Genomic DNA, 14,757 nt, shown 5'->3' on the forward strand with positions numbered 1-14,757 from the left:
ACGAATCTCCTAAATGCTTCCATTTGCTGTGCTATGGTTTGTAGCCTGCAGTGGTTTTGGAGTACCCAGCTGGACTGGTTTTGGATGAAAGTCATCTGTAAAGTGCTCTGCAGGAGCACACCGAGTGTGATCCAGCTGCTAACCATCTTCTGGTGGTTGTAGGTATTGGGTCCTCAGGTCTACTTTTAGCTAAAGTAGCTGTAGGTACTATGACTGGAAATGAATCACCTACAGAATGGAATTATATTAGCCTGAGGTGTACACTTCAGCTCCTTTTCCATCTAACATGCTCAGAATATATGTAAATCATCTGGCTACTTACATGAGCTTGTACTGGTCTAAAAATCAGTGACAGTATTTGAAAAAAATTCAGTCACTGGATACATTGCTCTTCCTCTCCTCCTCTATTCAATCCTGAGATATCTCTGATTAGCCTATTATCTGGTACAGGGGCTGTAACAAATACTGAATTAGTTTACAAAAACCTCTCTGGCTCTGAGCATTTTGGTGGATGTCTGATGGATGGAAATCTGTTGAAGTTTTTGCTATGCCTCTATAGATCTTTGGTGGATTACTTAGAAGTGAGGCATCTCTCAACACTCTTGGAACTTCTCTCCTTTAAAATGGGCAATATTTTGTTAGATACTGACTTAATTACCATAACTGTGGCCTCCTGACAACTGCTGATGTACCTGCCCTCATGGTGGCTGTGAAGTGCCAAGTGCCGGGTCCTGCACTTTGGCCACAACAACCCCATGGGGAGCTCCAGGCTGGGCACAGAGTGGCTGAGAGCAGCCAGACAGAAAGGGACCTGGGAGTCTGGATTGACAGGAAGCTGAACATGAGCCAGCAGTGTGCCCAGGTGGCCAAGAAGGCCAATGGCATCCTGGCCTGTATCAGGAACAGCGTGGCCAGCAGGTCCAAGGAAGTGATTCTGCCCCTGTATTCAGCGCTGGTGAGGCCACACCTCGAGTCCTGTGTCCAGTTCTGGGCCCCTCAGCTCAGGAAGGATATCGAGGTCCTGGAGCAGGTCCAAAGGAGGGCAACCAGGCTGGTGAAGGGACTCGAGCACAGATCCTATGAGGAGAGGCTGAGGGAGCTGGGGCTGTTCAGCCTGGAGAAGAGGAGGCTCAGGGGAGACCTCATCACTCTCTACAACTCCCTGAAAGGAGGGGGTAGCCAGGTGGGGGTTGGTCTCTTTTCCCAGGCAACTCTCAGCAAGACAAGAGGGCACGGTCTCAAGTTGTGCCGGGGGAGGTTTAGGTTGGATATTAGAAAGAATTTCTTTACTGAGAGGGTGATCAGGCACTGGAATGGGCTGCTCCGGGAAGTGGTGGATTCTCCATCCCTGGAGATATTTAAAAAGAGACTGGATGTGGCACTCAGTGCCATGGGCTGGTAACTGCAGCGGGAGTGGATCAAGGGTTGGACTTGATGATCTCTGAGGTCCCTTCCAGCCCAGCCAGTTCTATGATTCTATGATTCTATGATTCTATGATTCTATGATTCTATGATTCTATGATTCTATGAAGCAGAGCAGTGTTGCTTTCTGGCATATATATTGCTGGACACAGGGTGTGGAAATGATGTTGTTATTCTAGTACATTTTGATCTTAAAACTAGGATTTTTCTCAGAATAAGTTTTCTTTAAATTACTGAAAACATTGTACTTTGATATTGGATATTTACATATTACAGTGTGTTGGCAGAATTTCTAAAGACATGGTTATACTGAAACAAATATAAATCTTAGACAAATTACTTCAGAAGTGTATCTGAAGCTGTGAGTTAACTGCTTTGTTAATGTTTTGTTCTCATGTTTCTGTATCCATCGTTAAAATGGTCAAGGAAAAAATTAAACTTTAAGCCATCCACCAGAAAAGGTGACTATACAGGCATTTCTTTTTTTATATTAGTAGTGCAACAATGACTCTTGTTCATGTATACAACAATCTTGACATCACTGACTTAATATTTAGTTCTAGAGCAATATGAAGTTTAGTATTGCACTCTGATAAATTCTCAGTTTTCCCCTGTGCTGGTTCCTTCAACCCAGTACTTCTTTAAAGACTTTGCTCTGCAGCACTGTTAGCCAAAGAGAAAATGCATTTTTGTAGGTATCTGTTGTAAAGAAAGCCCACAGACAACTCTTCAAAAGAGAATTATGAACAGAGAATTAGCAAAGAGCTGGTTAAGGAAACCCGAAACATGCTAACTTGAAACATGCTAAATTGTCTTTTAAAAAGTCACATGCAAGGCCAGCAGAAGTGCTCATTTCACCACGAGAATAAAGTCTAAGTAATAACTGTGCAAAGTATGTTTTAAATTTGTCCAATTGACACAATATTTATGACAACCTTAGTCTGTTATTAAGATGATAATTCTGGTCAGAAGGTGTCTATGGTGGAGGAAGCACAGAAGCTGAAGCAAGGATTGCTGAAAGACGAGTAGTTGATTAGCATTAGCAATTAGTATGTGTTAACCAACAAATGCCCTTTTCTGTGTGGCTTAGACTAAACAATTATCTGGGCAACACTCTTTTTTTTACAGTTTTTTAATTTTAAAAATTTTTCCTATTATTTCTCAAAGGATTGGTTAAAAGCTGCTTTAGCTGCTTTCAATGTGATTTCTTTTTTTGACTGCTAAGGCAGCACACTGATATAGTAAACCCCTCTATTCTATATTGCATCATATAAAAATACAGGATATCTGTTCAAAAAGGAAGCAACCGTGGCTGGTATTTTTATATTAACTTTCTTAAGACTAAGCTTCTTAGTAGCTACATTAAAACATTTATTCAATATTATGTCAGCCAAACTAGTTGGATTCCTTGTGTACAAACAAGTGAAACCAGCTTAATTTCTACAGATAAAAAACATGAAGATTGTTCTTAAAGTGAGAATTAAATATTTAATTTTTTTTTTGTTGCAATTTTCTTAAGTTTCCAACTTTTAGCTCAAATGATGCTTTTCATTATGTTTGCAGACTACAAGAATAAAGCAGGAAAACTCTTATTTGTATACTTTTGAGTTAACACTCATCACTGTAGTAGTGAAATTTTATATATACCATTGAACATACATTTAGAAACAGACACAAAGGGACTTATTCATGCCTCTGAAGTGTATTTTCATGGTTTCAGCATGCTTTGGATGAGGTTCTAAATGCATTTCCTGAATAAAAAAGGATATGAATTGAGTTCAGTTTAATCTTTGACTGCAGTATAGCCAAAATCTCCTAAAAAAGACTGGATAAATACACATAAATCATCTGTGCTCCTGGAGAAATGCAAAGATGCAAAAATTTTTTCCACCATAAAATTGGATGCCCCCTTTTGTCTCTGCATCTCTTTACTGTTGTTTTAGTCTCTAAAAATGTGGTACCCCAAGAGTTTGTCTTTCCATAGTGTATCTAATTTTCTCCATCTTTTCCTGCACCAGAATTTCTTACCTTCTGGACTCTGATTTGAACAGCTGCATTTTATCCTCTTGGTGGCTGCTGAGCAGTGTGGTGATTCCTCAAAATAAAGGTGTCTCATTTGAGTCTACCTTACTTGCTGGTGAGGTGGTGCCTTCACTGAGGAATTGGTTTTAATTCTTTCTACAATTACCCAGATCTTTTTTCATAGCCTATCATCATGTAAGCAGTAAGATTAAGGAAGGATTATGGCTAATAATAACCATTGTGTTAACTAAAACTTACCAGTTAGCCCTTTGGTTCCTTGTGCTACTGAAAAGATGGGCAGACAACTGAAGGGTCAAGAGTATGAGTTTATGAACCATTCAGTTCTACTTGCCTTGTCCATCTACATGGCCCTGTGATTTACTGTGTCAGCCTTTCAGGAGTTGTTGCTTTTGTAAAACTTTTGGAGTGAAAAAGTCCAGCTTAGGTCTTCTTGGTTTCCCTGCATCTTTCTAGGATTTTGATGCAGTGTTACATACTCTCCTAGACTATATGATTTCCTCACAGTAAGAACTTCATGCAATCACATGGTTACATCTTTAAAAGACACTGGGGCTCAGAAAGTTCTTCATATAGACAAGAACCTACCATTTAAGAAGCCTAAAGTTACTGCCTTGCCTCTGGCTGCCTGTCCAATAGACACAGGCTTCCCCCAGGTCTTGTGTTGTATCTGCCCATGCAGATATCTTGATAGTCCAGAACATCACATATGCTCTAGATACCTCCATTTAAGCAACTGAATCTTAGGTTACAAGTGGACATTAACACTTCTGACATCTAATGCTGTGTGTCAGGATCTGGAGTTGCTTTCTGCTCCCTAGGGGTGTGATTCAGTTGCTTGAGCACTTGAGTTGCTGCAATTTGTGTTGTAGAATGCCTGTGACATTTGCATTGGCTGACAGGTTTGACACAAGATTCAAAGATGACCCATACTCTCCTGTAGTAGCAAGTCTAGGTTAGGCAGGATTTCTCTCAGACATGTTGGCATGACTGTTGGTATTAGTGTTGGTGCAAATACCAGGCCTAAAATATCATTTGGATAGAACCACACAACCACAGAGCTGGATTTAAGCAAAATGGGGGGAAAACTCAACAAACCAGGCGATAGTTTCTTCCTCTCCTGATCACTAGAGAGGTTTAAAGCTCAAATAAACACATGATCACCCAAAGCAGATTCAGGTAAGTCATGACTGCTGAGTCAAGCTGAAGCTTGACATAGTGTAGCCTGCTACTAGCAACAGCATCCTGTATATACTGGGCTGCAATCCCCTTTTACAGTAGACTGCAAAATTTGAGGTATTACTTTTGAATCTCGTAATGATGTTGTGAATCCTCCTATGGTTTCTATGGATTAGGACTGAGTGGTTGTTCTTTGTGGAGCTGTTAGCTCCTTCTTGCCTGGTATGGCCTCCTGATGAACTGCATAGGGTAGCAGTAACTGAGAGCAGTCAGGTAAAACGAGGGTTGTCCCCAGTCTTTCTTCCATTCTTCAGCTTGCTCAGCACTTAATAATCTTCTATTTGGTTCTAAATTATGAAGTACAAAAGTACAAGTAGGATTACACAACATAAACCCAAGTTCAAAGTTCCTGCAGCTGAAGGTCCCTGCAGGGACCACACAAGAGGGATTCACATCAAGAATGACATCTTACCTTCTCTATTGCTGTTGTATATGACTTATTTGTTTGTTATTGCAGCACACTGTAATAATTGCTTTTGTGGCTTGTTTTACAACCAACACTATTTCTGATGTTACAGTTGAATGCTTTATTATCTGCAACAATCACACAAAAGCTACTCCAAAAGTTACTGAATTAAAGTTAATTTAGTATATGGTTTCAATGATTGTTGCAATTTGAGCATTACTTGTAAGAATGTAAAACTGAAATCACATTTTTTAGTCATTTCTGTAACATGCACACAAACCAGAACATTTCAGGCAGGTTGTACACAATGAGACCGTTTGCAGTGATTGCTTTGTATTGGGTATGCATGTAAATACAGCTGAATGGCACATGAACAGTTGCAAGCTGATTAGACAAATTAAAAATTCCATATTCACATCTGGTCAAATTGTAATCTAAACAGTTGTCTGAATATTGAAAACTGGTACCTTCATGTATGTATTGCTTATCCCGATCAGCTGCCTTTTTCATCCATCTAGAGAGCTAACTGGAACTTTCCAGCTTAGTCCATAGCCCATTGCCATTGTTGCACAACTGTAATCTCAGAAATATTAAATACAATAGCCAAGGTTATAGCAGAGTAAACTCAGCTTATCATATTATGAATGACTGAACTAATTTTGGTCATTAACAACCCAAATGTTTCGCTTAAAAAAAAACTTTGTTGAGAACACCTCAAGTAAGTCCCCTTCATTCTGATTGTTATTTGCCTATATTATAGCACAGAGCTCTGATACAACAATTTTGTTCTGACCTTGCTTAATGTCACAGTTCAGACCCAGCTGGTAACAACCAGCCCTCTGCTCACTCTCCCTCACCCCTGCTGTGGGATGGGGAGGAGAAAACCCACCCAAAGCTCGTTAATCAAGACAAGGACAAGGAGGTTTGCACTCCCTAATTATGGTTACGGGCAAAACAGACAGACTCAACCTGGGGAGGAAAAAAATTAGTGTAATCTATCAGAACAAGAGAATGAGAAAACACGACCAGATCTTAAAATGCCCTCCCCCCCCACCCCCTCGTTCTTCCCAGGCCCTCATTACTTCACTCCTGTCCCTCAGGGCACAAGGGATGGGCAGGGGGGTTCGGGTCACCACACCCACAACACTCACACGATGTTTCTGCCGCTCCTTCCTCCTCAGGGGGAGGACTCCTCACAGCCTTCCCCCCCAACACAGGGTCCCTCTCCTGGGAGGGAGTCCTTCAGAAATTTAATTCTGGTGCCAACTATGCAGGACCGAACACCTCTGAGGTACTCATTGATACCCCCGGCTGGTGGAGGTTTCTTTGAATTCCTTCTTTGTTGTGGCTGCCTGCTGGCTGTTGTTTCCAACAGAGGAACTCCCAAGGGGAAAATCTATCTGTCAGCTCATTCATCCAGAAATACCTTCGGGAGTGATTTGGGGGGTAGGACCCAGTCAAACCACCAGTGCTGTGGTTTCACACCTCTCATTACCTTGTAGTGATGTATGCGAGCACTGCAGCAGCTGCTGGCTTGTTGTGAGACTGATGAAGGACCTGCCAATTTATATTGGCAACTATGGAGCTGGTGTCTTTGGGTGCTGAAAAGGGTGGGAGTCTACTTTATGTAGTAGAAATGTTTCCCATAATACGCATTAAATAATTCTGTACCCATTGTTTAATTTCTTATCGTAGCCTTCATATAAAGAGGCTACTTTATATTGCCCTAGCCTCTTCATAACTACTTGTGAAATTAAATAAGATCCCCATGGTACAGTCTGGGGACCACCTATTGTTGTAGCTGATTCTTCTGCTAAGCTCACAATATCACTATTCTTAAAAATGCTGAGCTTGGTAATTATGCTTTTCACCCACTCTGTAATTTCTGGAGCATGGTTCTAAGTCCCCCAGAAGCACCACATGCTCCTTTTCGTACACAGTGAACTGACTGACTTTCCTTGTTTTTGTGATAATGTGGCTTCTGCTGCTCCTGGAGGGGTAGGAGAGTGCAAATAAAGCGGCTGTGCCGGATCAGCATCCCCAGTGTGGCTATCTATGCCAGCCTTTTTCAAATGTTGAAAAGGTCAGGTTTTGCCACTGCCACACCTGAACAACTTGGTTAAAGGCTTAATCCTATCTGCAAGCATGGATACAAAATCCTGAGGAAAAATAAACAAACCCAGAAGAGATCTGAGTTCACGCAGACTTGTAAAGCAAGGAGCTCTGTATGAATTTTGCTCACTGTTGAGAAGGTGATTAGTCTACTCCTAAATATTGTGCTCTTTTCTGTAGCACTTCACCTGTTCATCAATTAATTTAGAATTGTGTTTCCAAAGTTATGGCTTAAATTTGTTAAATTAAATCTCTCAGCTCTTTTTGAGTCTGGCTGTGGGCTACAACCTCATCTGTTCATGAAATTACATGGATTTTATCAGCCTCAGATAATTTTCCCCATGTTTGGATGCTATGAATATTGAATAAACCTGGAGCACAGAGAAATCCTTTGGTGATGGGTGCATATAAAGGGGTACTGCTGCCCCCCAAAAATGTAGAGAGAAATTATTCTCAGCCTTACCCTGATCACAAACACAGCATATGCTAAATCTGTTACGCCAGACTCTGCATTTCTGCTACAACAGGTGTGGTTTATGGTGTCACAGAATTTGTTTCTCAAAAATCAGCCATTAGCCAGTAAATTCTGCTGTCTGCTTTTATGATAGGCCTGACTGAAGCATCAGAAATGCCTGATCATGCAATTACTTGTTGCTCCAAAAAGCTTTTCTCTGTGGTTTGGGGAGCTTCTGTGTCTGATGCTCAGGACTCATGAACATTTTGGCAAGAGTTGCTTGCTACTGTTTCTAGCACCATGTTACTTTCTCTACAAGCAGAGTGTGACTTAAAATACATTAATATCCTTCTCACTTTTGGGGTAGGTATATATTCAGTTGTTGCAACCTTTATAGGACACAACACTGTTCCCATTATAGGATTCCTCCAAAGTCGCAGGGCTTTTTCATACCCTTGGTTCTGCCTGTTCATCTGGTGCTTATCAGCACTTGGAATATTTGTGGCATTATCTTGGTTTGTGCTATTTTACTACAGGCTAAGCAGTTCTGTTTTCTTACTTTTGTGGATTAGAGTTAAATTATTTAGGACTTTTTCATTTCTATCTTTTTTGTGCTATTTTGTGTACAGGAGTAATGTTGACAGGATTGGAGGCTGTCCTGTTCTTGAGGAGGTTCATGCTCAGGTTGAGGGCTTTACAGGTCAGTCCCAGTTCTGGAGCTTTTATGTGTTTATGTACCTCCAGTTCACCCAAAACAATTTTGATAGCAATGGTTATATCTTGGTCTTCCCCTAAATACTGCCTGAGCATTGTGTCCCAGATTCCAATCAGCTGAGTCTTTTATCAGGGACTATTTTAGCTCTTTTCAGTACTGCAATATTGTCTCACAGCTTTAAATCAGTCAGGCTGCTCTGTACTTTTATCTTCTTTTTGTACTCTGTTTAAGAATCTTTGATATCTTTAAAATTCACATGGGTGACAACATTCCTTGAACTATTTTTATGCAGTTCCATAATTAATCTTTTCTGTCAGAGGTAACAGAAAATGATTAAACACATCAAGTGTCTCAGAAGCATTTGTTGTCAGAAATGAAGCTATTTTTATCTTGTCTCCCATTGCTTCTCAAAGGCAAACGCCGCTTAATTCTTTTCCAGATGACCTTTATGTTTTCAGAGACTGTTACATCTCCAGAGACTTCAAACTGTTTTCCCAGCCCACTCATCTCTTGATGCTTCAGTTTATTTGGACAGGCTGTTGACTCCAGTGGCTGGGCCAGGCTGTCTGTGTGGGCAGGGGAGGACAAGAGGCACTTTGTATCTCACCCTCATCTTCGTGTTAAAAATGGCCTGAGTGAATTGCCCCTCTGCTGCGCTCTGCTCAGATGCAGCTGATGACAAAAATCAGGTGAGGTGAGGCTGTCCCTGAAGGTGTTTGCTCAGCCTGTGATGGGGCTGGTGGGATTTGCAGATGCTGCTTTCCCTCTGGCTGCAGGGTGCCTGCCGAGCAAGGGGCTGCTGAGCGAGGGCTTGGGCCACAGCTCAGGGTTTGGGCCACAGCTCAGGGTTTGGGTCACAACTCAAGGTTTGGGTCACAACTCAGGGTTTGGGCCTCAACATTTAGGTTTTCTGTACTTCAAAGGAGAGATTTCCTACAGCAGTTGCCTGACACAGTAAGGTCAAGGGGGTCTGGGTTTTCTTCGGTCATATTGCTGTCATTTTGCCTTTCTCCGCTGCTTATCTATTTGTGATAACATTCACTTATGCTTATATATACAGAATGGGAAACTAAAAGCCTTCCCAGACTTTCATCTGCTATGAAATTTAAAATCAAAGTGTAAAAATAACTCTATCTACTTCCTTACCTCTTGAGGGGGGTTGGTTTTTTTCCTTCTGCTAATATTTTTGGAGTAATTGCAATGCCTCTTCGGGCTTTTGGCTTAGCTTCATGCTTTCAGGTTACCTTCTTTTTACTCTCGTTCTAGCAACGCTCCTCTATTTTGTCTGTAATGGGGAGAAAAGGTTTTGGGGTGTGTGTCTGTGGGTTTTTTTATTTTAAATTTAGCTGCTGTCCCTTCAGAAAAGTATTTAATGCCACCTTTGGTGTTTTTTATGTAAAGGTATCATAGCAAACAGAGACAATGTTCTAGAATTAATCCATTCTACAACTTAAAGTGCCTTGTGTAATTTTTCTTCGTCTACACATTTCATAATATCTGTTACAAGTTCTTAAAATAAGAATTATATTGTATGTATATGTATGTATAGCAGACAGAAATTAATTAATGCTCCTGAAATGTCTGCATGCTAGTGACCAGTGTAGTGTGAAAAATGGTGACTAAATTGTAGTGAGAAAGGAATCAGAACAAAACAGTGTAGTAGAGGTGTTTGATCAATAGAGTGATATTAGAGTGTAACTAGCAAATTTTACGTTAGATGGTTACAGACTGAAAAATGTTCATTTGGCATTCTGTGTACAATTAATAAGCTTTTTTCAGGTCCCAGGTTGCTGAAATTGTTAAAATTCACCAAGTTTATTGAACTGATCATCTGTTTTAATGTTGGCTGATAAAAGAAAATTAGAGAAATAAATATTTAGGCAGGAATTATAGAAGAAAAATTAAGTTATTACATGATTAAACTATTATCTATAGCACACTCCTTAATACAGTAATACATTATCTTACCAGTTTTGAAATATGGGAAAAACCTTAACCAGCTTCTAAATAGCTGTATCCATTACTCAGTGTTAATAATATGATATGCCTCTGAAAAAGAACATTTGTCCAAAGACTGGGTGGGTGAAACCTACCTGACCTGGGACCTAAGGGTGAAACAATGAAATGAACATACATGAAATGTGACATTGTTTGTTGTAGCTTTTGATTCCAATACTTGTTTTGATGAAACAGGGGAAAAAACACATCAGATTTTTCCTCTTCTTGGTACAAGCTCCATGTTGACTAATCATATACTAGACTTTTCCACGTCATTCCAATAGTTATATCCATTTCAGAAAAGCTTTTGATGTAGGTCAGACAAATCACATTTTCGTTGGAGATTTCTTCACATTTTGTTGGCCTGGTTTCTAGTAATCAAAAAGCTTTTGCACATCTTTTCCAATTAACTCTTCTCTCTGTATTGCTAAATAAGTTTCAGTGACATTTTTCTATTCAGTTTCATTAACATGCAAATAAAGAGTTACTACAGGATAGTTCATCTGAGCGTGGAGACCAGGTTATTTGTGCAGTTCATTTATGAAAAGAATGGTGTTATTATCAGTGCAGAAGATACACTACTTAAAACTGAGACGACTTGTTCTAGAGGAATGAACACAAATTATGGAATCATGCTGTTCCCAATTATAATTCTTGATTTGCTCTTGTGAAAGTTATGCATCAAAATAGATGAAAATACTGAGAACTCGCAGACAGATACATATCACTGCCAGACTCAGGAAGGTCTTGATGATCTTGGGCAGGAATTTAGAGGAGTAGTCAGGCAAACAAATGTCTGTGTTTTACTAAATTGACTTCACCTAATGATTCTTGGATCTGTCCTGCAATAGAGTGGAACATGACTGTGCCAGCTTGTGAAGCCTGTTTGCCCATGCTGATTTATTTCTGCTATCACTACAGGAATTTGGACTTTGTAGGACCAGCCCACTCTCTGGCATTGCAGGAGGCTTCTCTGCCTTGGAAATGTGTTTGACACTTCATTAAGGTTGAATTCTGGCATTATTGGCTGACTCTCTAGGGGATGTCTTTAAGGATGATCAAACATCAATATCAGAGTTTCACAAGCTGAGTATAGGTAGTGTGTGATCTGAATAGGGATATTGGGTGGAAAAGTCAGAGGAAGAAGAACATACCAACTTGAAAACAGGACTGTGCTCAATCCTGAGATGACCACTGACCTCTTCTCTCTGGTGACTGATGATAGGACTTGAAGGAATGGTAGGGAGATGTGCTGGGAGAAGTTTATGCTAGATATAAGGAAAAAGTTTTTCACCTAGAAGATGCTTGAGCAGTAGAATGGGGTCCCCAGGGAAGTGGTCACAGCACCAAGCCTGCCTAAGTTCAAGGAGCATTTGGATGATGCTCTCAGGCACATGGTGTGGTTCTTGGGGCACCCTACACAGGGACAGGAGTTGGACTGGATGATCCTGATGGGTCCCTTCCAACTCGGCAGATTCTGTGATTCTATGATTCTACATGAGTGAAGATAAACAAATGGGCTTACCTAAGGACAAGCTGCATCTTGTGGATTTCTTTCACTTTCATGGTGATAAAATACATCATAATTTTCTTAGAGACTGAAGTATTTTGAAGGTTAGGCAAATGCTGTTTAAAAGCTTTCCTGGAACAGACACTAGAAAGCACAGAGAGCCCCCATCCTAATTTGCAGCTTTCTCAATGCCAGCTTAGCTCAGCAGGTTAAAGTATGGAGGGTAGTATCCCCCAAAATGGTCAGGCAGGTATTTGTTATCTACCAATACATGCTACTCTCTGAAAGCAAGTACTAAGGGCAAGACTACCCAAATTCACCAGTCTGGAAGCCAGCACACAGGGTTTAGCATGAATTCTGCTCCTAACATATGGGTGACTGCACAACAAGAGTAGTTTTATAACCAGACTTTTAAAGTAAGATTTTCCAGTCCAGCCAGGTGATCAAGCACGTCTGTGAGAAATAACAAGGAATAAAGTCAGGTAAGACCCCTCAGGACCTTGCAAAACCAGGGACACAGAGTCATCATGCTATGTGCCTGTAAACACACTGAAGTATAGGTTGCCATGATCTTAATCCTAGTCAGATGTGAACTCAAAATATTTACCAACAGGTAAATCACTGAGATCAGGAAGTAAGATTTCAGATAAATATAAAGGCACTGATGCTTCTCTCTTGTTTTCTCTGTTTGTGATATGGGAGGCTAAGCTCTGACTGCAGTTAATAGGCATCTAGGAGGTTTCAGATGTCCCAGCAAAGGTGTATAGGGTCATAGAAGCTACCACAGGATATTCTACCTGGCCTCCAGTTGCTGCTCCAGAAGAACAGCATCTCCCAATCTTTTTCATGTCTGTTAGTGTCATTCAGGTAAGAAATCTCAAAAATTATCTTATTAATCCCACTGCTAATCCATAGTTTCTGGGATCTAGGTAGTGGTCCTGCTGAATGCCATCATGTGGCTGCTGCACTGGGGTATCACACACTGGGTTCTATTAAGTAGATTGACATGAAGTGGTATCCCATCCCATCCCATTGGTAGAAGTACTGCCATGTGAAGCTTCCCAGGCTATTTAGGACATTTGCTTTGAAATGGCAGGCATGACAGAGGCCTGTAGCATTCTGGAGTGGCAAATAGATGCCTGTGTTCAGGCAGCTGAGTGGAGCCCAAGATCTCCATTCTCCCATAGTGGCAGCTGGGGCATCTTAACTCATGTAGTCAGCAAAATAAAAGTTGTCTTCAGCTCAAAATGAGTCCACACCCTAGGAGTGGGATTCATTTGCCTGAAGATAGGTGTAAGTGTAAGTTGACACATCCTATAGTATCCCAGCTGTCTCTGTGGGGCTGGGAGATGTGACTTAAGCTTTATGGGAAACTCACAGCTTTCTGAAGCTACACTTAGAAGCTGGAATCCTCTGAATTCTCTAAAACTGCATTAGACACCTAATTTTAGGCAAATGAATTCTGTCCCAGATTTCCATAGGGACTCTCTGCTCTGTCACTGGCATCTTCAAGCTTTATTCCTCTGCAGTTCTGAACTGTTTTAATTAATCTCTGTCCACAGAGCCTGAGGACTGTGATGGACTATTTTCCATGTTTGGCTGTTTTTTAATGGAAACAGTGCAATTCCACTCAGGCAGACTCCAGGGGGCAGACATTTAAGTTGGCTTCTTCTCACCTGCTTTCTTCTGTCAGTGGAGCACAAATTCTTTGGATTTGTGTGTCACGAGTGGAGAGAAATGGACTCCCAAAGAGCATAACTGAGACAGCAGCCTTCTCACTTTCTAAAGAGGCAGACTAGATGGCTCTGCTTCAAGTTAAGTTGAATGAGATAATCCCACGTTTTTACCCTTTTTTCATTGCAAAGCTGTGGGATTCCTTTCCTCCTTGCTTCATGGTAGAATCAAGGATATTAAAATGCCACTGATAGGAGTAGAGAGGACTGAGAGTTGTGAGGCAAGTCCCCATGGTGCTCTGTGGGTGGGCAGAGATGGAATTGTGTGTTTGAGAGTGTGCCTGCTGGTATCTTAACATTTGGAGATGAGTCAGGTCTGACAGAGGACGAATATATAGCATCTTCATGAAGGGAAATCTGGGTGTGCAAATTTGAGTTGCAGGTGGTGGCACACTTGTTCCCAATAGTAACTTAAAAATCATACTTAAAGCATTGGACGTGGAGCATTTTGGTCACAACACATAAAGACTTTTGTTCTTTCATCAGCATAATGGAGCTTCAGTGTGAACTGATCTCACATTTTTTACCTTTTTATTGATGAACTAGAAAAAAAGCATTACATCTTCTACTAGTGCACAGTCAGTTTGTCATGCATGGATGACAAAAATATAGGATGTTAATTCCTAGAACAGTCAAAATTCTTTTAATTCTTTTGTATAATAGGGGCAAAGAAAAAGATATTTTAGATAGTGAAGAGCTCTAGAGATAGAGTATTTTAGATGAGTGTATGCTCACATCATAATGCCATGGCCACATAAGCAGAAATAGTGTATCAAATTGTCCCTGGTTTTACTTCTGGCAAGACTTCCACTGGCATATTATGTCCAATTCTGCTTCTGCAGTTTAAGACAGATGATGACAAATTGGAAGAGAATCAGAGAGCAGCAAGAATGGTTAAGAGTGCTTGAAGCTATGCCTGAAGGTAATGCAAGGCTCCAGGAACTTAATCTATTTAGACATCAAGAGACTGTTTCAACTGACTCTGTAAGATCACGGGAGAGAAATTTGGTAGAAAACATCTCCTCACAGTAGCAGATGAAATTATACCAAGACAAGTGGTTGAAAATTTATGCTAGAAGTAAATAGCAGATTACAATAAAACAAAATGAATTATTGGAGTAAATTACA

At 40.6% G+C, this 14,757-nt stretch overlaps 1 protein-coding gene across 1 annotated transcript in view; it reads left to right on the forward strand.

Moving 5' to 3' along the window:
- The window catches only part of KL (klotho), a 48,211-nt gene that overhangs the window by 17,393 nt on the left and 16,061 nt on the right, over positions 1–14,757 (forward strand). The gene's annotated exons all lie outside the window — the stretch shown is intronic.

Source organism: Heliangelus exortis, chromosome 1, assembly GCF_036169615.1.
Source record: "Heliangelus exortis chromosome 1, bHelExo1.hap1, whole genome shotgun sequence".
In the NCBI taxonomy this organism is placed as follows: Eukaryota; Metazoa; Chordata; class Aves; order Apodiformes; family Trochilidae; genus Heliangelus; species Heliangelus exortis.